We start from the raw sequence: 27,752 nt of genomic DNA, 5'->3' as shown, positions 1-27,752 counted from the left end.
AGATAAAAGTATAGCCTACATGCAGATTAACAAATGCACACACACACTACATACAGTATATATGTGTGTATGTATGTTTTTATGCACATTTACTGTAAACACACATACAGGTAAAAAGTGTGGACACTATTAATGTTTTTGAAATAAGTCTCCAATGCTCATCAAGCCTGCATTTAACTGATCAAAAATATAGACAAAAACAGTAATATTTTTAAATATTACAATTTAAAATAATGTTTTTCTATTTTAATATGCTTAAAATATCATTTATTTCTGTGATCAAATCTGAATTTTCAACATAATTACTCCAGTCTTCAGTGTCACATGATCCTTCAGAAATTATTCTAATATGCTGATTTATTATCAGTGATGGAAAAAGTCGAGCTGCTTAATATTTCTTTATAAACTGAGATAATTTTAGTATTCTTTGAATAAAAGAACAGCAGTTATTTGTAATAGAAATATTTTGTAAAAACATGCACTACTGTTCAAAAGTTTGGGGTCAGTATTTAAAAGTCATTTTATTTTAAAGAATATGAATTTTTTTTTATTGATTTTAAAAAGTGATAGTAAAGACATAATGTTAGGAAAGATTTCTATAATTTTGAAAATTCCTGTCAGGATTCAATCAATCAATCCTGTATAAAGTATCACAGGTTCCAGAAAAAATATTAAGCAGCACAATTGTTTCCAACACTGACAATAACCAAATATCAAATCAGCACATTAGAGTGATCTCTGAAAATAGGCTCATTGTACAACTCCCCAAGAGTTAAACAGTTGAGTTTTATCGTTTTTGAATCCATTCAGCCGATCTCCGGGTCTGGCAGTAGCACTTTTAGCTTAGCTTAGCATAGATCATTGAATCGCATTAGCATCTCGCTCAAAAATGACTAAAGAGTTTCGATAATTTTCTTATTTAAAGCTTGACTCTTCTGTAGTTACATCGTAATTATCGAAACTCTTTAGTCATTTTTGATGACCAAATGCTAATGGTCTAATCCGATGATCTATGCTAAACTAAGCTAAAAGTGCTACCGCCAGACCTGGAGACAACTGTTTATCTCTAGGGGAGTTGTAAAATGAGCCTATTTCCAAAAAAAGTGGAGTGTTCCTTTAAGACTGGAGTAATGACTGATCAAAATCCAGCTTTGCATCACAGAAATATAAAGAATATTAAAACAGAAAACTGTTGTTTTAAATTGTGATATTTCACAATATTACTGACTTTTTTGATCAAATACATGGAGGCTTGAAGAGCATTATAAGAGACTTCTTTCAAAAACATAAAAAATAGTAATGTGTCCAGACATTTGACCAGTACTTCATATAAACAAAAGACAGAGACTGTTTCCAGCAAATTTATTAACTTGATCAATTACTGTTCAAGACCATGAGCCCGACACAATCCCAACCCAGAAGAACCATTTGCCCCAGTGAAATTGAAAAGCCAATTGTTTCCCTTTTCTCTTTTGTGTTTGTGTGCTCCATTATTACTGCATCCTATTCACAAAACAATCAAATTATTTCTGTGTATCCCAGGAACCTGTTCTTTGATCTTTCAGTGCTCAAAGACCTTTCATTAGAGATGCATTATGCATCCTTTTTTGTTTATCATCTCTCTACTTTGCTAGTTTTTGCTAGATTATATCATCTATTACGTGGCCCTGTCGTCAGTCATGCTTGTGAATTTTCTGTGTCATTTATCAAGCGCTGACATCTCAGTAGTGTCAGGGGCCCTAATGGGTCTCTCTGATGTGAAAATTATGAAGTTTATCTGGCACAAAACAAAGCTAATTATCAAAGCACAATCATCTCTCTATGCCAGCCTTTTCTTTATTTATTTTGCGTCCTACTTCCTGCGTAGATATCCTTCATAAACTCTCTAAAATATGGTGGGGATGTTTTATTTTTTATCAAAGCATTTATCACTCCTATTCCTTCAATTCTCCCATTATTTGTTTAGATATAAATCCAGAAAATCCATATAAATTTCCCCCCTGTAATCCCAACTCTCAAGAGAGAACATGATTACAACGTATTTTATTTATTTTAATAATTTTTTAATGATGTGGTAATATTATATTCAGTTAATACTTTTATTCAGCAATGATGCATCTAATTGATTAGAAGTGACAGTAAAGACTGTTACATTGTTACAAAACATTATATATCAAATAATTCCTGCTCTTTTCATTAATGCATTAATTGCAAGCAGCGATTACCGGGGCCAAGCCCGCGAATGGCCCACAGCGCGGCACAGAGCGGGAAGAACGTAAAAAGCAGAAATAGAACGTACATAGAAAAAACAGATAGGTTCAGAAGCACAGAAGTTCAAAATTGAACAGAAGTTGGGATGAGAACGAACAAACACACGCTTCTGATTCAAGACGAACACGAACAGAGGATCCAACGTCTGGAACAAAAGCAATGTTTGCACCGCTTCTGGTCACAGGACATCTTGCAGTCTGGGCTTGTGCCAACCGAGATTCGGACCCACGACCTGAAAGGTTCGGGGCCAGCGTCTTAGCAGAGTGCGCCACTCGGTCGTGCACATTTGACAGGTTGCCGAGGAGAGGTTTAGATGTGAGAATGGGCTGACAAAAAAGTTATTTAGTATTTTAAGCAGCGTAACACATAAAGTAAAGTTAATTGTAACGCACCTTATGGTTAATTCGATAGCTGAAAAGTCACATTAAACAGAAGGGTAATTGTTTAGCTTGTAACTTACTCTACAAATTTCAAAATGGACATGTGGTTCAACCAATCCTAGCAAAATTGACATCCTTATAATTTTCTGACTGACTGTTCAAAAGTTATAAGCGAAAATGGGAATTTTTGGTATCTCATGACCCATAGGTGGCGCTGTTCCCAACTTTGGCATGGACCCTCAGATTATGGGGTTGATGAAGCGTACCAAGTTTCATTTCGATTGATCAAAGTTTGGCCGAGATACAGCCTCTGAACCAATTTTGGGTCAACCTAGTTAAGTTCACAGAATCATAACTTTTGAACAAAGAAAAATAAAAAAAATTCTGTTTAGTGATGTCTGTGCAGCTCAGTCCAAAGTTCATCTGAGCCAATTTTGGGAAGAATTGAATCAATTTTGAAGGAGGAGTAGCAAAAAGACTGAATACTGTACTTTTCAAAATGGCCGCTACTGTCATGGGTGGAGTCTTAATGTAAGCTATTGAATGTGATGAGCATGAAGAGAGCAATCAGGTGTACTAAGTGTCATTTTTCTAGAACAAGGGGTTCAGGAGTTATTACCATTTAAATGTTGAATTTTTGAACTGGTGGTGGCGCTATAGAGTTGGTTCTAGAGACCCCAAAGTTGGTCAGATCACTATTTATCCCGCACAATGATTGATTATAGTACTGACATGTAATATTTCTCTCTGTCAGGGTGCTTTGCCATTCGACGACGATAACCTGAGGAACTTGCTGGAGAAAGTGAAGCTCGGGGTCTTTCACATGCCCCATTTCATTCCTCCAGACTGCCAAAACCTCCTAAGGGGGATGATCGAGGTGGACGCCACCAAACGACTCACGGTCGGTGTCCAGCATCGTCACGCTCATATTTACAGTTTTATCTCATAATATCATCATTCAAACCTTGTAAAAACTGATACCTGAAAAAAAGAGAGATGATTTATCTCTTAAGTGGCTCATGTGGCCTAAGGAACCATAGGTGGAGACAGCGTTACATGTGCACTACGCTGTTTACATATGCTGGTTGGCTGCTCAGTTCCACAGACATATATAGTATATTAAGCTGATTTCTAATAAGTGTTATGGGTCTGAGAGCTTTTCTGCTTTTGAGCTGTCACTTCAGGTCAACACACAGCAGAACTAATCCAACCAGTCTGTCTGTCCGGATCTCACACATTAGCTTCAAAAAGCTTGAGTGTCTGTGCTTCTGTCTATCTCTTTCTTTCTCTCTTTCATGGTCTCCTCGTCTCTCTGCTCTTCTCCCTCAGCTACTATTTTCATTGTTCTGCTTCAGAGAGACCCCCCCCCCCCTTTTCCTGTAACATGCTGGAGTGACGAGAGGTTTATTAGCTTGTCCTTATACCAACCCTTTGAAATGCTCCAGTTTCCTTTTTTGCTTTCCAGAGAAAACAGATAGCTGTCTTCACTGCCCACATCTCTCAGTGATTGAAAACAATAGCGCTCTCCTAGGAAGGATCCAAACATAGCCCATTTCCTGTGCGGTTTGTCAGTTATATAAAAGAGATCTTTTGTATGATTCCAGAGTGGGAAGGAAGTTGATACTGCCTTATTGCCAGTTTGAAAGATTATCTTATAGATCCAATTAAAACAATCCAATAGAGCATTGCAGAGTACTAAAAGTTCTACAGTTTTACAGACATCTGGACAATGTGTCATCATTGTTTCTTAAACACTGTCAGCACACATTCAGTGGGAGTTCACAAAGAATGATGGCACCAGCTTCTTGCACCGTTTTGTTGTAGCACCTGATTCTCTAAAGGAATTTAAAGGCCCACAAATCTGTTCTAAATACAGTTTGTATGGCACAATTTAACTGCAATTCTTGCTGTTATATTGCCGATCGCAATCATTTCATCCTTTTTTGATTAATTACTGCTGCCATCATCGATAGAAAATGTGCAAAAACATCTTTTTAATAAGTGGTTCTAAATCTTTTTTGCTTGTTTTCATGCTTGTTTTGTCTTATTTTAAATCAATTTAAGTCATCTTAAGAGCCCATTGAAATTTTGCTGAGGCCCTCTAGTGGGCCCTGGTCCCGTGGTTCAGAATCACTATTTTAAATAAAATTGCATTTCCTGCCAGCCTTCTACATCACTTCAATTGTGGTAACTTTTGTGAAAAATAGCTACAGTAAGCCTAATTTACATAGAAATGTGCACTGAAAACGGAATTACAGGTGGCTAGTGAATATGACAACAGTTTTTGAACTGAAATACGTGTGCAAAAGTGTTATAAAAAAGTGCAATAGTGTAACTATACAGTGATTAAAAAAAAATAAAAATGTCATCGCCATAAAGTAAAATTGGTAACACTTTATTTTACGGTTACATTTATTAGTTGCTTATTAGCATGAATATTACTAGAATATAGTAATAAGGAACTTTAAAAAGAACTTTACACCTCCAGAGTGAGGAAAAGGGCTAAGAAAGTCACTCTGGACCCCTCACACCCAGCTCACTCTCTCTTTGTACTGTTGCCCTCTGGCCGGCGCTACAGATCACTGAGCACCAGAACAGCCAGACACAAGAACAGTTTTTTCCCCCAGGCCGTATACCACCTGAACAACACATAACACACCCCGGTACTGTACATCTGTAAATAACTCATCAAACCTTCATCCGTACATAGGACACATGCACATTCACAGTTCTGTCTATGGTCAAGTCTCTTTTCTGTATATTTTTATTTTTATTTTTATTACTATTTTTATTCTTAATTATTGTATATTCTCTTCATTAGTGTTCTTTAACACCTTAATTATATGTTGTCTGCACTATGTTTGTACTTTCTGTACTGGAAGCTCATAACACCAAGACAAATTCCTTGTGTGTGCAAACACACTTGGCAATAAAGCTCTTTCTGATTCTGATTCTGATATTAGCCATGTATTAGTGCTAACTAAGCACATATTAATGCCTTATTCTACATGACCTTGTTCTACATCCCAAATCCTACCCAATACCTAAGCTTAACAACTACCTTACTAATTATTAATAAGCAGCAAATTAATAATGTATTGAGGGAAAAGTCGTAGTTAATAGTTAACAAGTGTTACCTATTCTAAAGTGTGACCGTAAAATTATTTTTAGTCTCAGCTGCAAGCAAGTATTTGTTTGAACATTCCAGTTCAGTGTGTCATTCCTCACAGTTTCTTGATAAGGTCAAGTGCTGAATGTTTATAGCTCCTGAAAAGACACACATCTCTTGCTAACAACTATAGAGACTGATTTCAGTTAATTCCTGCTGGTACAGTATTACGTGAACAGGCACAAAAACCATTCACTCTGATGGGGCTGCTGCCGTTAAGGCTGTTGTTCTTGTTCGGCGGGCCACAGCTTTAATTAGCTGCTGAAATGGACATGTCTTTGTAGCTTCCACACGTTAAACCCAGGGAGATCAAAGGATGTGACGAGAGAGAGATTAGAGACGGCCAGCAGGAAACTGCCTGATGTTCAGAGACGGCCAGCAGGAAACTGCCTGATGTTCAGATGGATTCATTGCTTTTATTGTCATGCTCTGCTGTCTCTGTTGTTTGGCTCGGTTAATGGATGAATAATGGTTTGGCTCGTGTTTTCCTCTCTTTACAGTTAGAACAGATACAGAAGCACACATGGTACATGTGAGTATAAACTTCACTTTTTGTCTGTCGTCCTGTGGCTGCTTTTGCTCAGTATCTGTCGGTGTTTGTGTCTGTACATGTCGTTTAAAGTAATGTGTGTAAGTAATGATATGACAGCAATGTGTGTGTGCGTGTGCGTGTGTATGTGTCTGTGACTGTGTGTGTGTTTGGAGAAGATCCTTAAGCTTTAGCGGGCTGGCTTCACTCAATGTTTTTGTCCCCATAAGCAATGCCTTGTTTTTGTCTTGAACTGTTTCATTTTTAAACACGCATTTCTCCAGTATCCAAAATTTTGTATTAGTATTGTATTAGTATTCTATTGAGTGTAGTTTAATTTGAATGTTTTCTAATCTAACAACTGGTGTAAGTAAATAATTTATCAGTGTGGTCTTGTGTTATTATTGTCTAGAGGCACTTTCATGTTTAATGCAGGTGGGTTGTAAAGGTTTCAAGTTTTATAATATATTGTGCATCAAAAACTACAACTTTTAATTTAATTTAATTTTGTTTTTGAGTCAGGAAAATGTATTTTATTTTAGTTTCAGTTTTACCTGGTGATGTTACTTGGCAAGTTTTCATTTCAATTTTCATACATTATAATAATTCTACTGGGTCCAAACTGTGTCTGTGGACTTTTTTATATTATCTCAACTCAAAAATCGGCTAAACTATTCTGAATGGATTTAAATATAATAATGTTTTAATTAATGTGTTAATTTGAACAGAGAGCCTACTACAGTCTGGTAGAAGAAAGCGTTAATCAATTTTACCAAAATATTTAACAAACAAACACATAGGGAGGTGGTTCATTTGCAGATGATGGGCATTTTAAATCTCCAGAGCTTTCTGTGGGCGCAGATTGCATGTGGAGCTGTTTGTGACTTATACCACCAGCAAGGATCCTAGAACACGCCAGAGGCGATTACCATCTGTGCTCAATTAATGAAAAATAAACAAGAACACTAGATTATTCACATGCTCTTGTTCTTGATCTTCTATTCAGAGGAGGGAAGAACGAGCCAGAACCAGAACAACCGGTGCCACGGAAAGTGGCGATCCGCACGCTACCCTCCACTGAGGACATCGACCCAGATGTGCTGGAAAGCATGCACTCGCTGGGCTGCTTCCGGGACAAGAACAAACTGATGAAAGACCTGCTGTCAGACGAGTGAGTAACTAAGAACGAGACGCTCACCTCAGTAAGGTTGTTTCCCCTGATACCAAAGTTTTATTGCCTGTGATTAGACAAGACTGACTGCTTTTGCTTTTGGAGACCATATGTGAGGGTATTATTATTTTACATCCATGTTTCTTAGGGTTAGTAAACACGCAGTACAGCATCTTGGCTGCGGGCTATTAGAGAAGCCCATTCCTTCCCGCTCATCTGTCATCTCCCGTACTTTGCACAATTACCGCCCACACGCTCCACTGTGCGCGATCAACTTCGTTAGCCCCACTGATAGATGGCCTGGGTGTTCCCTCCTAAAACATTGCGGTCTCTTCTCTTGCCCAGCATTTAAACAATTCAGATGGCGCCTGCAGCAAAGACCGGTCATATTTACTTCCCGCTGTGTGGTCCGAGGCAGAAAAATTGAACATAAAGCCTCTTGCTGGGAGAATTTGAAGACTTTTTGAACTCGCCCAGACTCTTTTCGGATATTTTATGTCTTCTTGCATCATTAATGAAATACGAGATATCCTGTGATCTCCGCAGGATGTCTTTTAGCTCTCTGGGAATGAGGTGCATACTACTCTTTGCTCTTTAACTAATGAGGTTAATTAGCCTGAGCTGAGGATTATTCTGGAGATTGTACTGTATATCAGACACCTGTCTTGACCACACACGCATTTTATTTCTCCGTGCCTTCTCGACCTCCAGTGATAACCAGGAAAAGATGATCTACTTCCTCCTGCTGGACCGTAAGGAGAGATATCCCAGCCATGAGGATCAGAATCTACCACCCAGAACTGAAATTGGTAAGAATGATTCAATCAGTTTGTCTGTTTTGTACTAAATCTGTTCGTTTGTATTTCATACTTAAATACAACATGAAATGGCATTCACAACAGCTCTGTGATGTGACATAATTTCTTCACCCACACATCCTTGGAGAACTAGTGAAAACAAAAGATTTAAAAGTCATAAAAAACATTTTGTTGAAAGATCACAAAATCATAGTTTTCTATCGAACAATTTGTTTACTGATGAATCATATGCAGTAAAAACTAAAGACACTCATTATTAAAGTCAGTGGGGTAAAAACAGATTTTCTTTTAATTTACACTACTATTCAAAAGTTTGTAGTTTAAGATTTTTTAATGTTTGTGAGAAATATTTCTGATGCCCACTAATGCAGAGTTCACTCTGCACGATCACTCTGCACAAAATCGCTGACAAATGCTCGAAATCTGAGGCAAATCGATGCTCGTTCACGGGGGCGACAATCATGCAGTGTGAATGATCAAAGACGCAATCTTTGAGAATTGCCAATGACGTGAAATATTTGGCATGCTAAATATCTGGACCTGTTGGCGATTCAAAATCCTGCTGTATGAAATGAGTTCTGACTGAAAAATACATCTGCGATGACCTATAGCCAATGAAAGAGCAAGATACAGGGCAGCGGGAAGTTTGGGAGGAGTTATATGAATCATAGTTTGCAGAATAGACAGAGTCGTCGTGATTCTTCCTATTGTAAAGTCATGCATTGTGTAACCTCCTGTCGCCGATCCATTGTGCAATGTAAACATAGCAGCAACTGAATGCTACCTCAGATGAACTCGTGTTTATTTGAACAAAATACAGTTAAAAAACGTAATACTGTTAAATATTACAATTTAAAATACCTTTTTGTCCTCTTTAAATAGATTTTAAAATTTCACTTATTTCTTGATGACAATATATTTTTAACAGCCAATACTCATTAGTCTTCCTTGTCACATTATTTTTCAGAAAACCTTCTAATTTAGTGCTTAAGAAACGTTTCTAATTATTATCAATAATGAAATTGCTTGTGCTGCTTAATATTTTGTGGAAACTATTTTTTTTCAAGATTTTTTGATGAATAGAAAGTTTAAAAGAACATAATTTATTTAAAAAATCTTTCGTAAAATTATAAATGTGTTTACCCTCACTTTTATTGATTTAAGGCATCCTTGCTGAATAAAAGTATTAATTTCTTATAAAAAAAATAATCTTACGGGGATTTACATGCTTTGAAGAGCTGAGAGACCATGAAAAAAGATTCACGCTTCGATTTTTTTTCCAATTATGAACCCTACAGGCTTAATGGGCTGTTTTCATGTGTTATGGATCATTGAATTGATCATATGCTGGTTTCTCCAGATCCTCCCAGGAAGCGAGTGGACTCTCCACTCTTGACGAGGCACAACAAGAGGAGGCCAGAGCGCAAGTCTATGGAGGTGCTGAGCGTGACAGAAGGCGGATCTCCTGTTCCTGTGAGACGTGCCATTGACATGGCACAACACGGACAGAGGTACAGCAACGCATCTCTCGCTCCTCTATTATTTATGAAAATCTACAATCGGAGCAGTGAGTGCCACAGTAAAAGACAGCTGAAAGGATGTCACATTTTGTGGAGCCTTGAAAGGGAAAATTTAAGACAAAAAAAAACCCCCCAGCTAAAATAAACTTTGGATTGCCAAAATGATGTTCACAGTTATCAGAAACGGCATACTAGCTTTGAAATGCATTTTACATTGCACATAAAGAGTAAAAGAAATAAGATCAATGAGCTCAGCTTAATTCTTTGGAAAGGGAAAGCAAATGATTTCAAAAGCCGAGTGTTTTAGTATTCTCTGAAAATCCGTTTCACAGCTAGTAAAGCAGCATGCTGAATGTGCCATATGGTGAATGTTAACTTCTCAAAGTGGTTTTAAGGGGAACAATGGGTTTTCTAATGTGCCTTTAATTTTTCTGTATCTTTGACATTTTATTACAATTTCTTTTAATTTTTTCCATGTCCATTGTGATCCATTTCATCAGCCCTGTGTCCTTTCCCTGTGTAGATGCTTTGACTCAACTCCATGATTACTCTAACTTTACTCTCTCTTACTGTAGTAAATCTGTTTTCAGTAAAAGCTTGGATATCTCAGATGCTGCAAAGCAAGGAGGAGAGGTATAAACCACTGCCATGCTTTCTTTTCTGTTCCGAAGATGCTGTGGGGTTTTTAACACTCAAAACATGCCACAGAGAGCACTGCCCTGTTATTTCAACCACTGACATTTAAGATCTTAAGAGCTTAGTTTGCTTGAGAAGGAAGTTAAAAAAGTGGAGGTTGCACGTGTAAATAAGTTTTTTCCTCCTGGTTTGGCCTCTCAGTTTTGGTAAAGCAGCGGCCCTCTGGCTCCCTCCACACACATCAAAAGCATCTTATCTCCCTTATTTTGCCTTTCATGTTTCGTTTGTTGTCTGGCATTTTTGTCCCTTGGTAGATCCCAAATTGTTAATTTCTTCCCCTCGCTCTCGTTTTGCCTTCATGCTTCTCTTGCCTTCACCCTGGATGTTTGTTTTTCTTAGAGTGATGTGTGCACTTTCAGTAGGTGAGAGACAGAGGTTATCCGATTGTTTGTGTTTATCTGTTCAAGCGTTTTTCTTCGACCTTGAGTTTCACAATCCTGTCTTACGTCTGCACTCACTGAGACTGTTTAGTCTGCCAGATAATAAAATGGGCCTTGAATATTTCTTTAATTTCTTTCTTTATTTATTTTTAATTTAATCATTGCATTGAATAGAGGTGCACTGGGTTAGGTACTGGTAAATGAATATTTACTGACAGGCTAGATAGATCAAATATATGTTTATGCATGTTTACATTTCAAAATGTAATGACTTAAATGAACCGAAAAGCTCCCCTGCATCTTTTATACAATTTTAAACAGCATTTTTACAAGCAGTTGTTATCTTAATATAGTTATAGCTTCATATTAACAATGCACTACATATAAAATCTTTACAAATGCTGTACAATGCTTAAAGAGTAGAAATATTAGCTCATATAGTTACTGTCCTCTAGTGCCTGTCCTTTCCTCCCATGAATTCCATAGTCATTTATTACACACATGAAGAGCTCTCTTCCTGACGCTGTTAATTCTCATCTATGTAGCCTTTGCAAATGCAATTGATCAAATCCTTTATGGATCAGATCCTTCCTGGAGTCAAATCGTGTGAGTCTGAATGTTGACACCATTAGGGATGATTTACTGTTTCAATTTGCCTTGATGACAAAACCCATTGTGTCCACGGTCAATTAAATCCCAATCATTTATTGGAGAATTACTGAAGCTCACCATCTAATACACAATGAAGTTCGGAAGAACTCAGGGCCTAATACAGAACCTCATAAAAGGTTGTGATGACCTTTTATATCCTTAGGATGAGAAATGATAAATTGCTCAAATTTAATAGCAACTCAAAATGTAAAAATAGCATAATCAACAAAAAGACCTAAAGGCCTACATAGAAAGTTGACATTTAATTAACAGAAATGCAAGATTTATAGTAAAATATAGAGGTCTGGTGTTATACTGCTGTCTCTGTCCAGGAATAAGCTCAATTATTAAACATCTTTCACCCACACGACATGCTGAACCTCCTATAGAGGTATGACAGTGTGCTGTACTGTATGTGAGGCAGAAACGTCTTTACTATGTATGTTGTGTAACTTTAGGTCCCGGTCCATCAGCGGAGCCTCTTCTGGTCTGTCCACTAGTCCCCTCAGCAGTCCTCGGGTAAGCCTTCCATCCATACTAAAACATTGTTTCACTCAGAGAGTCTGGTTGTGTTGAATTCCATAGCCAGCGGGTGTGGCCTCTTTCTATAGAATATGCATTGATGAGAATTTCATAGCACATGCCACATCTGTTTGAGCTACAGCATGAATACATGCATCGATTGCATAATGCAGGGGTCTTCAACAGGTGGTAATGCTGGGTATTGTAAAAGTATGTAAATTCAACAGTTGGGAATCATTCAACAGTTTGGGGTCGGTATGATTTTTTGAAAGAAAAAATAATACTTTTATGCAACAAGAATGCATTGAATTGGTCAAAAGTGACAGTAAATGAATGATTTCTGAAGGATCACGTGACACTAAGACTGGAGTGATGCCGAAAATTCAAGGAGTAAATTGAATGACATTAAATTGAATTTTGATGACAAAAGTAAAAAAGTAAAGAGTGTAAAGACCATCGACTCTACCGTGCGACTCCACCGGGCAGGGACACCGGCAAGGGATAGTAGTAGCTTTTTATTAAATTTTTTCATTGATATGTTTATTATTGAAATGTTGTTGTTATATGCATGTGTTAATTTTATTTAATTTCTTTATTTTCTTAAATATGTGGGTAGATAGTATTTATAGAGTTGTAACTTTTTAGTTTTAGTTACTTTTTCTTATTTGTAAGTCGCTTTGGACAAAAGCGTCTGCTAAATGACAAAAGTAAAAGTAAGTAAAGTAAATTACATTTTAAAATATATTCAAATATAAATCAGTTATTTTAATTTGCAATATTATTTCACCTTTTTATCAAATAAAAGCAGCTTTGGTGAGCACCTTTCAAAAACATTAAGAAATCTTACCAACCCCAAATTTTTGAATGGTAATGTATGTCTATAAAAATATTTTAATGCATTAATATGGTACCATGCCCAAGTGATTATAGGACATGTTTAAAGTGCAACACTAAATTTGATAAAATATGTAAAAAGGGGACCTTTTTCTGTCTTTCTATCCACCAAGTGGGTTCTTGAAGACCACTGGCATAATGCAACATTAAAGATTATTTCTGAGAAGTGTTAGTGATGATGGAGCATTAATGCTAATTCTATATATTGTTAGCTTTGTTAAACAAGATTGCCAATCCTATATTACCTATAAGCTGAAATGCTGCAGCAGCATTGCTGTCTGCCCCCATCGAACCACTACTTCTAGCCCAATCAGTCTACCATTCTTAGCATAATTACTGCTAATCTATGCCCAAGTCACTAATGGCTTGTTAAAATCCCTTGAAAATCCCTGGTTCCTTACTAACAGTGAAGCCTGGATATAGCCAGCGTTTACAGTTGATTTGTTTAAAGAGGCTAACCGATTACAAATCCACTACTAAGACCTCTCAATATGCAGTCCTTGAGTTACATCAAGGAATTCCCAGCAGGATTCATCCCAAAGTCAATTCCGAATCCGACCTGATCAAATATTCTGCAGTTTGAAATGTTCTACCCTTTCACTGATGAAAATGGCTCACGTAGAGAACAGGCTTGGTGGAAGTAATTTGAATTAGTCTGTGAAGAACTCCTTGATACAGCTCATCTGAGATTAATTTTACTGCTCAGACACAGACTTAAAGGTTTGTCATGGAAGAATCTTCCCTGCGGTATGAAAGAGCTTTAAAAATCCATTTTATTGCATTCGTGCTCTTCTTTATGCCGTGCTATGGTTGCGGCTGGTACAGTTAACACTCCATTGTATTTCTTTGATGTTTTACAATATGTTTGATGAGCTTTCACTTTGCTGATTGTAATCACACTCTTTACTTTTAGTGGCCTGTTTTGAATAAATCCCGTTTCTGACCCAATTATTATTATTATTAGCGTCATCTGTCAAACAGCATCCTCATATCATACCTCCAACAGCAGCATTGTACTCTATGCTCTGTTTAATGGTCAACTGCACTTATTTCCACTAGCCATTTTGATAGTGTGGCGCTATTGTCTTGAAAAACTCATTAACTGAGGCAGTATATATGTCTGTATCACCTTTATGTCATTTCTACCTAATTTATGATGATTAGTTCAAACTATATGAGGTATTCTGACAATAGCGTCCTTTTACAGCAAAGCCTTGCACAAATTTCCTGCTTGCTTAGTCAGTGCTGACAACACCTCTTTTATTTTCATCCCAACAACAACCCAGAGCTTTTTTGTTGCTAATTTCTGTTGCTGATTTTGGTTTGTTTTGGGAACACTGATTTGAGAATATTTTATTTCCACTGTCTTGTTGCCTGGTTGTGCTAATGGCATGTTTTTTTTCTTTCTTTCTTTCTTTCTGCACTTCCTCCCTCACTTCTCATCACCGGTGGCTTGTTGGCCATCTTTTCATGTTTGGTGTCGGTGTGTGTGTGCGTCTGCGCCATAATGCCTGTTAACTACGGGGCCGTGTGTTGTGTGTATGGGCTGTGTTGGCTCTTTTTATGCTGCTGGCTCTGTGTATGCGCTCTTACAGCCCATGCGGCGGTTCGCTGTTCCTCCACAATCCGCAGAACTCACGCAGTCGCCCAACCACAGCCCCACCCACGCGCCTGTGTGCCGGGTGAACGGCACAGGCCCCCACTCCCCCAAAACCTTTCAACCAAAGACAGTTGCCCATCAGCCCAACAACAAAACCCAGACCCTTCCAGCCAAGCCCAAAATTGCAGACAAGCCCCTTCAGGCCACTAGGTCCAACCCGCTCCCTAACACGACGGCCGTGCCATCTGCGGCCAAGTCGGAACCGTCTACGCCCTGCCAACCCCTGCCCCCACCAATGCCCGGCAGCCCGAAAGTGCGCCGGCCACCGCTCACGGTGCCGCCCAAGCTCTCCGTTCCCCTTTCGCCCCTTTCACCCATCCGGCTTCACCACCTTCACCCGCTGGCCGGGACTGACCACAACGGCAAATCTATCCCCACCATACAGGTTACGCCCCACCCCTCCCCCAGGGGCAGCCCATTGCCAACTCCGAAAGGAACGCCGGTGCACACGCCTAAGGAGAGCCCAGCGGGGACCCCTAGCCCCACACCACCCCCCAGCCCCTCCATTGGAGGCATGCCGTGGAGAACACGCCTCAACTCCATTAAGAACAGCTTCCTTGGCTCACCACGCTTCCATCGCAGGAAACTACAAGGTACCAGCAGTGCTGGAGACATCTCAAAGTTTGTTCCACAGAAGAAACAAAGTAATACAGGTTTGCAGCAACATGAGGATAAGAAAATGATGACAGAATTGTTATTATTTTAACTATATTTTAACGTCAACTGTATCAGTTAATGTTAAGGTTAATCTAAAAGTAAAAATGGCAAAAAAGAAAAAAACGTATTGCATGCACAATTAAATAATGAATTACAAGATGTCTAATGGTACCAATTATTATGCATCCCTTATAAAACCCTCATTTTATATGGCTCTAAATCAATGATATGCAGGATCAGGTGTAAAATAAAGCACCATAGCCTATGTACATAGAGTGCACAGCATAAATGAGTACACCCCCTCTAATACTTAACAAATTCAGCAATTACTCTATACTTAGATGACATGTTAGGGTTCTTTGGAGATATAATGTTCCAACAAACCTGCTTTATCAATTACCAAAGAAGAATGTCAAAATTATTCAGCAAAATAAGATTTTCTTATCAAAGTGATAAAAGGTTGTTGAAAAAATTAGTACACCCTCCTGAAAGTTACTAAAAAAACATTTGTATAGGTTTATTATAATTTGTATAGGTTTATTATTTATTATATAATATATAGCTATTTTTGATCAACAGGTGAGTATATTGAACCAAAACTTTTAAAGACCAGTAATTTCCTGACAATTAAAAGTGTTACATAGCCCACTGATTCATACTCAGACTTAATGCTGGCAGCAGTGGAACCACTTGGGAGAGAACTCCCAGGTGACTTATTCCTTAGCATAAAAGAGGACAATGGTACAAAAGGAATACCAAATTATTGTTTTAAGTGTGAAAATATAGCAGAAATATAGACATTCAAAAACAATGGGCTTGTGACAAGTCTCCTGAAATAATCAGGTCTTCACTTTAAGTTTTCATTTAGTGATGAGTGAATTTTTGCTAGAAAAAGAGCAGGAGAAATAACATTAACTAGCAAGTGTCTCAGAGCCAGCAAAAGCTATGAAAAGACTGACATTTTATCTCACAGAGTATGACGCAGCCTGCAGAAGTGACATGCATGGTTGTTGTCACCACTAGAATTACCTACTGTAGCCAAAGCAAAATAAACTCATTTAACCTCTTCTAAGGCCCATATTTACAAAATAGAGACTTCTGGGAATCCATACTCTGGTCACAAGAGACCAAGTCAATCATTTCGGATCCAAAAGCATCCAAAATGTTCTGGTGTTGCTAGAGGAGGAGTACAGTGAGAAGTGCTTGGTACCCACAGTGACATTCAGTGGTAGTAAAGCTTTTATACAGGGAAGAATGAGTGCTGAAGGTGTGAGGGAGTTGTGCTTTATCAACGGTGTCATGAATTCACACACTACTGTGTGATGGAATACAAAAACTTGAAAGAGAAGATGCTACCCTTCCCTCATTCCCTGCATTATTGGGCTTTTTTTCAGCATGGCAAAGAAGATATTCATTCTCCCAAAGTGAAAATCCTTCAGTGGACATGTATTTAACTCAGTCTTAACGCTCTTGATCAGTTGTGGGGGATTCTGTGGAGACGAGCTGAGCAAAACTTGCCATTAAAGACCAGAGCATTTAAGGAGGTCGTCCTCCAGGAGTTAAACAGGACAGATGTGAAAATTTGTCATGAACCTGTACACTCAGTGCCAAGAAGGGTCAGAGCAGTATACTTAAAGTTCTGGAGGACATTCTAAGTACTAGGATATTGTACATTTGCTGAATTAAATCTAGGGTGTACCCATTTCTGCAATCCTTCATTTAAACAAAATTGGCTAATTTACATATCTTACAGAAAATATTGGCATATATTTTGTCGTTTTTATTAAGTATGTTTAATACATTTAAATTTTGCCATCTTTCCATGAATTATATTAGTGATCATTAAGAAAATACATAATGATAATGATACATAATACTCATTTATGCTGTGCACTGAATATAGTAAAAAGCATTTAGGTGAAAGAACGATGCTTGCTAATCCTTTTTCATTAGAGTTTTAGGTTGACGTTCCCCTCTTAGCCAGGGATATTCTCTAAAGACTGATTTTACAGATCGCTGGGTAATAAACTCAATGATACTCCATTATCAGCTTTATATGCTGATATATCTAGTAATGATAATGAAAACTGCACAAGCATCTCCCTTCACCTCCAGCTGTTCCTCGTTCCCTCTTCTACTGGGAAGAGGATCAGATGAGCTGATAGAAGGGGGGTTGAATTACTCTTAATCTCTGCAGGTTTGGAGTAATTAGCTGTGGTTAATCAGCATTCCCCTCCTCAGGTTGTGAATGTCTATTCTCTCAGGATATAGAGTATGATGCTAATTCCACTGAGGCTTGTTCGCTTTGTCTCTTTCCAGTTCCCACACAAGAGGAAATGTCCAGCCTAACACCAGAGTCTTCCCCCGAGTAAGTATTAGCAATTTTCGAAGACAACCAAGTAAAATATGCAATTTTATGAAATCCCATAGTGTGAAAGAAACATTAAAATAATACTCAATTATAATTGAATTAAAATAAATGTTAGTTCAGTACTCATTATTCTACTAGATGTGGGGCTAAATGTATCACCTTTTGAATTAACCTGAGCTGTTGAGAGTTAAATCACCAACACTCAATTAAAGCTTTCTTAATTAAGACACTTAACTTTTGCTCTTTATACTTACTTTTTCTCCAAATTTTATTATAATTTGAAAGGCGCTGTGAAAACTCTGCAGCTAAAGTTAATGTGGTGGTCCAAACACTGTTCCTGGTCCCATTAGCCTAGTTTGTTGCTGAAGACATTATCAGGGAATAGTTCGTCATGAATAATTCAGTGTTTTAGTTCCACTTAGCTTCACAGGCACGCAAAGTAGCAGCACAGTGGAAACTTTCTTCTGGGGTGTTTCCTCTTATTTTGCTGTTGTTTTGTTAAGTTCTCGGTGAGAGAGTGTCACAATATGTTGGGCTGGCTCAAAGATGGCCTTGATAGTCACTGACTGTGGTAAAATCTCTGCGATTTCAAGCAGGGTTGAGAAATGAGCCATATGCCAGCATTCAAACCTACACACAGGCTTTTGTCATGAAATGTTTTCAAACTTTTCAACTTTTCAGTCCTTTCAGTTGTCAGCAAATCATGGATCATTACAAACCCATGTCATGTTAATCTAGTTTACCAATATCTCTGTGTTAACTCCCAAATTTTAAATTCAACGTGTACATTAAAAGAAAAAATGAATAATAACATAATGAAAAGAAGAATAAAATTGATTTCATTGAACTCATTTTTTGGAGATTTGTATGGTGCTGCACAGCATTTGGTCATATATTATGTAAGGTTTGAATTGTTTGACAGCCACACAATGTCACCTTTCTAAGTCATATATGTTTTCATTTCTTGCTGTGTCTAAGAGACACCATCGTTTGATGGTCTGAAAATGGTCTGCTAGCTTCTCTATTGGTGAAGTTATATACACTATAAATATATACACTACATTTCAGAAGTTTGGGATCAGTAAGAATTTACTTTTATTCAACATGAATGCATTAAAAATGATCAAAAGAGATAGTAAAGACATTTATAAGATTACAAAAGATTTATATATATATAAAAAAAAAAAAAGCTTGTCTATTGAACTGTTATTTCATTAATCTTGGGTTCCACCAAAAAAAAAAAAAACTGTTTTCACCATTGATAATAATAATAGGAAATGTTTCTTCAGAACCAAAACAGCATATTATAATGATTTCAGAAGGATCATGTGACACTGAAGACTGGAGTAATGATGCTGAAAATTCAGTTTTCCATTACAGAATTAAATTACATTTTAAAACAGAAAACATTGGTTTTAAATGTTTCACAATATTATTGTTTTTACTGCATATTTGATCAAATAAATGCAGCCTTGGTGAACATTAGACACTTCTTTCAAAAACATAAAAAACAACCTTACTAACCCCAAACATTTAAATTGATGATATGGTGTATATGAAGAGCAAAATATGTGTTGTTTAGATTTATGCAAATGTTAGTCAACATTTGTGAAGAAATGTCAGTTCTCATTGCAGTATGTTCTGTCTGTAACGGCACGCAATGAGACGTAAACTTGATTCATGCACAGTATGTGACTTCAGTAATGTTTGTATGTATTGTGTTATCTTGTTCAATCATGCTTTTCTTTTTCACAGACTTGCCAAAAAATCTTGGTTTGGAAATTTTATTAACCTCGAAAAGGAGGAGCAGATTTTTGTGGTGATTTGGGACAAGCCTCTGAGCTCCATCAAAGCAGATATTGTGCACGCCTTTCTCTCTGTAAGTCTCCAATGAGTATGTGAATTCTGTCATCATTTACTCACCCTCATCTCGTTCCAAACCTGTTTGACTTTTCTTGCTATATCGGGAAGCTTTTAAGTTTCATAAAATCAGAAGTGTCAGACTTGTATGCTATATTCAAAATCTTCTAAAACCAAGCAATTGCTCTGTGTGACAACAGACCCATATTGAAGTTATTCACTGATAATCTTCTGCTCTAGTGGGCTGTTAAGCTCTACGAACAAATCATTGAGCTGAATTGAACAAATCATTCAGACCAGTTTTGTGAACTGTATTAACTGAGTGATTGAAAATATCTGATTCAAAATTAAGAATCATTGGCAAATCTGATGTCATTTAACTCATGAATGAATGAAAGAGAGCTAGGATGGATGTCAAGATTTTCAGTGATTAACAAATTTCATTCACTCGCATAAAACATATGACTTCAGAAACCCCAAATATGTTGCACGCAAGTCATATGGACCACTTTTAAAGACTTTTTTCTTCTGTCATTTTGGAACTTGACAACCCTAGGTCTCCTGCAGGTATATTGTCATTATATTAAAAGGAATGTCCAGGATATTCTTGAAAATGTACCTTTTGAAGAAAGAAAGTCGTCGGTTTCTAAAGATACAAGTAATACTCCTGGTCCCTCTGGTGCTCTTTGGACATTTTTTTTGTTGATTTTTATTATTTATTAAAGAATTTTAACTTCATCAGAATGGTATAAAACATAGAAAAGGTTTTGACGCTTACTATGTGAAAAAACGGACATGATTCAGAAAGATAAAACCTTTTGGGAGACACCAAAAGGCTAAATAATTACACAATGTTCATTTTTCTCTCAGATTCCCAGCCTCAGCCACAGTGTGGTGTCTCAGACGAGTTTCCGGGCAGAATACAAATCCACGGCCGGCCCCACCGTGTTCCAAAAACCAGTGAAGTTCCAGGTGGACATTACCTACACCGAAAGCACGGCTGCCACCAAGGAGAACGGCATCTACTCTGTCACTTTCACACTGCTCTCAGGTAACCATGCCGACAGTGAGAAGCCCATTTTGATGTCATGCAGCCAATAGAAACACACAGGGATATGTGTGTGTGGGTGATGGAGAGGCTGGTTGATGATGTTGAACTTTTGTCTTTCGCAGTGGTAAGATAATTTTTTTCTCTTCCTCTCTCTCATTCCGCAAGCCATCCCCTCCTCCATTACACTCCCCCTCTCTTACGAAGACTCTGAAAATAGACCGACTGCTCGAGGGGGTAATGGAAAAAATTTAACTAAAAGAGGCCTTTTTGCCTCCTGGTAATCACTATGCATTTTCAACCTGCTGTGTTACAAAGGACAATCCAAAAAGATCCCACGCTGCTGGTGCCATTACTGCAAACCCCGTCCCTCGATTTTCACCCCCCCCCCCCCTCGCTTTTTTCCGCTCTCTCGGCTACACAAAGGGCATTGAATCTTGTTCTTAAAGTCACACATTTTAAAGTGCGTGTGTGTGCACGTGTCATAAACTCCGAAAGCACCATAAAAATCAGGCTCATGCCATTAGACTTTATGAGGCAGCCGCTAGGGGGAATAAACCCAGGATGTGTCAGCATAAATGTACATTCATTTCAAAAGACACGCATGTACCAGTTTGTACAGGATCATTGCAAAACATTTATATGGGTGTGTGTGTGTGTCCCTGGCAGGTCCCAGCCGACGCTTCAAACGGGTGGTGGAGACGATTCAGGCTCAGTTGTTAAGTACACATGACCAGCCTGGTGTCCAGCAGCTGTCTGGTGAGTGGCCAATCACTCCACTGATGCACCTCTTTCTCTGGCTCTCGCTCTCTTTCTGCTCTCTTACACAGCATCCTGAACATGCATGGCGCCTAGCCCACCCTTGCAGTGTACTGAACGCTGCACACACCCATCAAGGTCAAACGAGTCTTTCCAGTGTTTAATATGGTTGTTAGAGGTGGTTTCAAAGACATTTTCAGGCCATCAGATTGTTAATATGAAAATGAACTTCTCTAGATGCAATGTATTCACTGTTCCATTAATGTCGGATGTGATGTCTTATCTAAAGGTGCTGGAAATACATGTTTGACCTTATCAGAGCACATTGCACAGAATTGCATTGCAAGGCACTGGCACACATGCACACACTCTCCTTAGCAGTCACACACACACACTCACACACAGAGCATGCTAGAGCACACTCGCGTGTATTAACAAGGGTTTATGTACATACCCAGGAAATTTCTTGCTGATATCTAAATCAAACCTGTGTCCCAAGTAAATCAGTGTGGCTTCAAATTGTTCATTCTACGAGCAGAAATGTGATGGGCTAGACTGTGGTTCCTGCTGGAGATGATGAAATGAAAGAACAGAGAAATCCTCTGCCTGTCTTCTCACATGGTTGCTTGTGCACATGGTGAAGAGCCTGTTACAGCTCCCTCTGCTGGACAGCCCCAAATCCTTACTGTCCAAAAGCAATATCACTGAGTAATACAGAAAAGGGAGTTTGGCGTTTCATAATACCATGATATCATTCTGCATTATGTCTACTGTGCACATTTTTTATGCACATTTTCCATGTGCATAAAATACCTGGATGACTTCCAAATCCAGTGCATTGGATACACAAAGGGAATCTAGGTTGTATATACACATATACACAGTTTATTTAGTTTAGAAATGCAAAATAACAATTTAATCACTGCCTGTAATGTTTAGAGCTACATAAATGCTGGAATACACTACACAACCTTTAATATCTTATCAGAACTGTCAGCTTTGTAAATGGTTAAAAATAAAAACTAGCCATCATACGCAGGACTTTTTTGAGTAGTTCGGAACACAACAAACTCATGCAGAAACATGCACCTTGTTGCATGTATTTTAAAACTGACTCAAAATATAAATGCCTGTTGTCCTTTGACTGAATCATTGTCAGAAGCTAAAACATCAGAGCCTGTGCCCCATAATACGCTATTTTCAGATTTTTTTGTTAAATCTGTCAGCTCAAATCTGCAGACTAGCTCTGACTTTGAGAAACTAGTGTTGACTAACTGAAAATCAGGGTAAAAATAAAGGCAAGTCATGTACTGTATTCCAGCTTCAATGCTTTCTGTTTCACGTTCGTCTTTTCAAAAGAATAGGCAGTGTACAATATACTGGTAATTTGCTAGTATTCATTCATTACTCTTGAAGGTACTGCATCTTTATATTTTGGCAAACAGGTCATCCATGTATTCTGTCATGTTTCATACAGAAAATTATTGTGCACAGTATAACCTACATTCTGCATACTTCAAAAAATAGTAGCCTGTTAGTATGATAGTATGACATTTCAAACAAACCCCCCCTCTCTCAGTGCCTTATTCCAAAAATATTCCTAAAACGTGATATGTAATTATATTCATATTGTGCATTTGGACTGTCTTAAAGAAAAGAGCTGTTATCAGGATCATGTAGCTTTAAAGATGTGCCATCCTCTCACCCTGTCAATCACACCCTTCCCTTCCCCTGGCTTTGCCCTTCACCCCCTGCTCTCCCACGGCTGTTGAGTGAATGGGCATGAGAGCTTGAGTGTCCTCACTGACCGTGAGCAGACCTGCACAGCACTGAGCACCAGCATGCTTCACTCTCAACAGATGTGGCCACGTAATAAACATCTGTGCAAGGAGGTTGAATCACTGAGTTCATGTTGTTACTGTAAAGTCAATGGGGTGCATTGAGAATGTCATTTTAGGCTAATTATTTGATTTGATTGGACATGTTAAAGTAATATGTCATGTTCCTTTGACAGGAAAGCATTCAAATGGTGGTAAGAGGTCTATTTTAACTCTTTTGCCACAGTGTACATCACTTTATCATACACACGCTGTCTAATGCGTGGCACTTAAACACAGAGGCCCTTTAAAGGGATAGTTCACCCAAAAATGACATTTCTATCATCATTTACTCACCCGCATGTCATTCTAATCCTATAAGACTTTAGTTGATCTTTAAAACACAAATCAAGATATTTTAATAACACCCTCTCCTTTTGGTCCATGCAATAAAAACTACTGTAAAAAAAGAAGAGACACAGATTCACACAGACAAGAACAGATTTGATTTAGGCTTTTGTGTCTCTTCAGAAGAGTTGTAATAAACTCCTTGATTCATAGGAATTACCCCTTTTTGTACTTTTGATTCATTAGAGATTTTTTTGCACAGGTTTTCATAAACATATCTTCATTTGTATTTTGAAAATGAATGAATGAAGTCTTATGGGTTTGAGGGTGAGTGATTGATGACATAAATTGCAATTTTGGATTAACTATCCCTTTAAATTTGAAATATGCAGAGATGTGTGTGTGTGTGAGTGTGTGTGCATGAACTCACTTGCTAGGAGAATCCATGAAAGTTTAAATTCTCTAGAGTGAAAACACTTCATACATTCTTCATGTTGTTTTTCTCTCTGCATTCAATTCTTGCATCATTTTACTTTGTTTTTGTGGGTCAATTGTTGCATCTGAATCACTTTGGTGAAAGGGCTTGTTAATTTAAACATTTAATCAGCAGCGCCTATGAATCTGTTAAACCAGGTTTTTTATTTGAAGAATATGTCTGAGCTTTTATGTTAGCATGTTTCTCAGCACCTCTTTTCTCTAAACATTTCTTTCATGTTGATCATTTGGGACTTTTACAGTAGAAGTAATCATCTGAAGAATCGCTGTATAATGAGGGGCAGAATCCTAACGGGACTAGTTTTCTCAGCATGACCTACTTGTGTAGAGCCCTATAAATACAATATGAGTATTAAAACAGGCAACAGTGAAGTCTGGTATGTGTTTGCTATTGGATTAATAGTCATTTTAAAGGAATACAGTAATTATTAGCCATTATTTGACATGCAATCTCACTAACATACACAATAAAGCCTTAAATGTATTTGCCATTTCAGCTGCTTTCTTACTTTATCAGGATTATTAGATTCCATAGCTGTGGATCTTAATGTTATGTCATTTCAGATTGACTTAAATTCAGGTTAAATTCAGGAATATTGTAGCTACAAATTATTAATGCGGGTGAGACATAAATCCATTGTCTTTAGCCCAGAGCCATTTCGCCTGAGCTCAGCACATGCCCCGTTAGAGGAAAAATAGCCATGCCGTACTGGTCGTTTTCTGTGTCTGCAATAGTTTACCCAGCATAAATCTAAACTGAGATGAACATTTGTAATGGCTCATAGCAGAAATGCTGAAGCAGTGTCCTGTGTGTCTCAAAGCTGCCACAGCTGTCATGTCTCTTTGAGAGTCTCTTAGGCTATAGCAAAGCAGCCTGTCTTCTAGGGAAGCGGCTGTTTCGAGCTTTCTGTCATGATGTTGAGAGGAGTCCAGATTGCATTGAGAGACTCGGAGACAAGCTCTGGAACTAAAGCAATCTACTCTAGTGTTCACATAGGCCATTGTCTGCCATGTTACAGCTTGTGCTATCGGGCCGCTGCTGCTCAGTCACTTATGAAATTGGAAAAAGTGGTGATGGTTTGCAAGCCTGTGTTAGTGTCAAATAGGGTGAGTAGTTAATCCTTCTGGGCCGACTGTCAAGTGTATTCAGAATCTGCAACAATTTGTACCACTACATTTCAATCCATTTTATGAGATTTAATTTGTGACCTTTGATTTGAATCAGAAATGATGAATTTAGCATGAATATATTTAGCTGTATATGTACCAGGGTGTAAATATATGCTCTGACAATGATTTTATATATCTTTACTAAATCATGAAATTTGTTCAAGACTGCATTGATTTCAAATTTTTTTTAAGCAACATTTATACGGTCACTAACATATGGTGCAAAGTGTTGTCCAATTCCTGAGCAAACGGCTATTATAAACCAGTTCTTTGAATCAAAAACATACAGCATTACCAGTGTAGTCAGATTGGCAAATGAATGATTGAACCTGATCTTTCAACATACAGTGTGTAGTTTGATTTGAAGGAATTATTTTCATGGACCAGTTCTTTTATGTGAATCAGAAACATAGAGCGTGACCAGTGTCGTCTGATTTTTAAATGAATGATTCTCATGAACCTGTTCTTTTAAGTGATTCAGATACATACAGTGCAAACAGTGTAGTCTGATTCCTGAACAAATGATTATTATTATATAATGTATACCGTGACTAGTGTTGTTAGATATGCAAACTAATGATTCTCATGAACAGGTTTGTTTAAGTGAGTCAAAAACACACAGCATGACCAGTGTAGTCCAATTTGTGAACAAATGGTTGTTATGAACTGGTTCTTTTAAGTTGGACAAAAATACAGTGCATCCAGTATAATCCAATTCACGAATGAAGCTTATTAACTGGTTCTTTTAAGAGACCCATGTAGTTCGATTCCCAAACAAATGACTTGTATAAATAAGTTAATTTTAGTAAATCAAATACATACAGTGCAACCAGTATAGTCAGAATTACGATTGAATGAAGCTTATAAACTGATTATTTTAGGTGAATCAAAATAATAGTGCATGACCAGAGAAGTCAGATTGGCTAACAAATGTTTCCTCTGAACCAGTTCTGTTAACTGAATCAAAAACATACAGCATGAGCAATGTAGTCCAAAAAACATTGGGGGAAAAAAAAGAGTTTGTTCTCGTAAACAAGTTATTTTAAGTCAAAAAATACAAGTTCTATAGATTCTATAATGAATGGTTCTCATGAGCCGGTTCTTTATAAAAAACACAGCATGACCGGAGTAGTCCAATTCGCATATAATTGTTTCTTTCAAGTGAATCAATCAGACGATTTTCATTGTCAGGTGTACCGATGCATTTTTACACCCCTAATTTATATTAAATAGCTTACAGTATTTGCTGAAGTCTTCACTGATGTATATACACACACAATTTGGGATATGCATCCTGAATTTGAGGTTTGATGTCTAATTAAGGACAAGTCATTGGCCATATACCTTTAATTTCTTTTCAATGAATCAACATTATCACATCTCTTTCCTTTCCTTTCCATTCCATTCAGTGAAGATCACAGATCAGATGGAGACTGCTCAGCCACAGATACTCACTACCACAATAAAACCTTTGACCAGTAATTCAGCTGTAATGTCAAACATGCCTGCAGATGTGTGCTGTATCCGTGTCAGTGTGTTCTGATACATGGCTTATTGTCTCCAGTTAATGCAGTCTCGTCCTGCCTCTCATCATCTCACCTTGCCTCGTCTGTGATCCTCATTGTTCATGTATTTGTTCTCTGTCTCTCTCTCTCTTGTTTTCTTGTTCTTCTCCTCTTCTCCCGTTTGTGCACCCAGGCAGCCCATTGAGTAACTTCTTTGACGTAATTAAACAGCTCTTTTCAGACGAGAAGAACGGGCAGGTGTCCCATCCGCCCGGCACGCCCAAGCATGCCAACAGCAAGAGACATGAGCCTGAGCCTAATGACTCCAAATGTCCATCTGGCCAAGACAAAGCCAAGATGGCACCATCAGTTGGGACACAGGAACAGCCTTAAAACCAGGAGAAATACTAGATACTAGTTTTAAAATAAAATACAATAAAATAAAATAAACAAAAGAAAAGAATCCAGTCATGGTGAAAGGATGTTGTTGACTCGAGTTGGTTTTAACCAAGCCTCTACAAAGTTTTATATAATGGAATGAATATTGAAGTACTGTATGTACTGACCCGACACTTTACAAAAGGCTCATACAGACACACGCCTATTTTGTATTTTTTTTTTTTTCTCTCCAGTGTTGTTTGTTCTTCACGGTGTCTCGTTATATTCTGCTTTATGATGCCTTTATTTATTTCTGCTACCAGGAATTATCCAGAAAACGTTTTAAAGCCCCAAGTCCTGCTCTTGCACAAGATTCATGTATGGCACATTGATGGAGGGCACATTACACAGGAAGTTCAGTACAAGCAGCTGAGGGAAACTCCTCATTCTGATGCATCTAAACACCCAAACACCAACAAGAGCGCCAACCTATTCCTCAACTCCTTCCTCCTGCAGCTACTGTACATACAGCCACACATGTCCAAGGATTTGGAGTGAAGCCTTAAAATAAAGATGTTTATGAATTCTTACCACAAAGCTAACCCACAATTCATCTTTTTATTTAAACATACATTTCTTTATCCTTGCTCGTCGTCTTTCCTCCCCGTTCTCTGCAAATGCAC

General features: G+C 37.9%; 1 pseudogene across 1 annotated transcript in view; it reads left to right on the top strand.

Moving 5' to 3' along the window:
- LOC306881455 (serine/threonine-protein kinase BRSK2-like) overlaps positions 1–27,084 on the top strand; it is a 105,295-nt pseudogene extending 78,211 nt beyond the window's left edge. Inside the window, exons 8-20 of the transcript in view lie at positions 3,406–3,552; positions 6,321–6,352; positions 7,356–7,520; positions 8,232–8,329; positions 9,699–9,849; positions 10,434–10,491; positions 12,044–12,104; positions 14,597–15,254; positions 17,638–17,686; positions 19,445–19,568; positions 20,420–20,600; positions 21,267–21,356; positions 26,885–27,084. The product of the transcript in view is annotated as a serine/threonine-protein kinase BRSK2-like (transcript). The remainder of the gene's footprint in view (positions 1–3,405; positions 3,553–6,320; positions 6,353–7,355; positions 7,521–8,231; positions 8,330–9,698; positions 9,850–10,433; positions 10,492–12,043; positions 12,105–14,596; positions 15,255–17,637; positions 17,687–19,444; positions 19,569–20,419; positions 20,601–21,266; positions 21,357–26,884) is intronic.
- Positions 27,085–27,752: the final 668 nt, after the last annotated feature.

Source organism: Barbus barbus (genome assembly GCF_936440315.1).
Source record: "Barbus barbus genome assembly, chromosome: 2".
Lineage (NCBI taxonomy): Eukaryota > Metazoa > Chordata > Actinopteri > Cypriniformes > Cyprinidae > Barbus > Barbus barbus.
The sequence above is the reverse complement of the archived record's forward strand: the minus strand, read 5'-3'. Positions and strand labels throughout refer to the sequence as shown.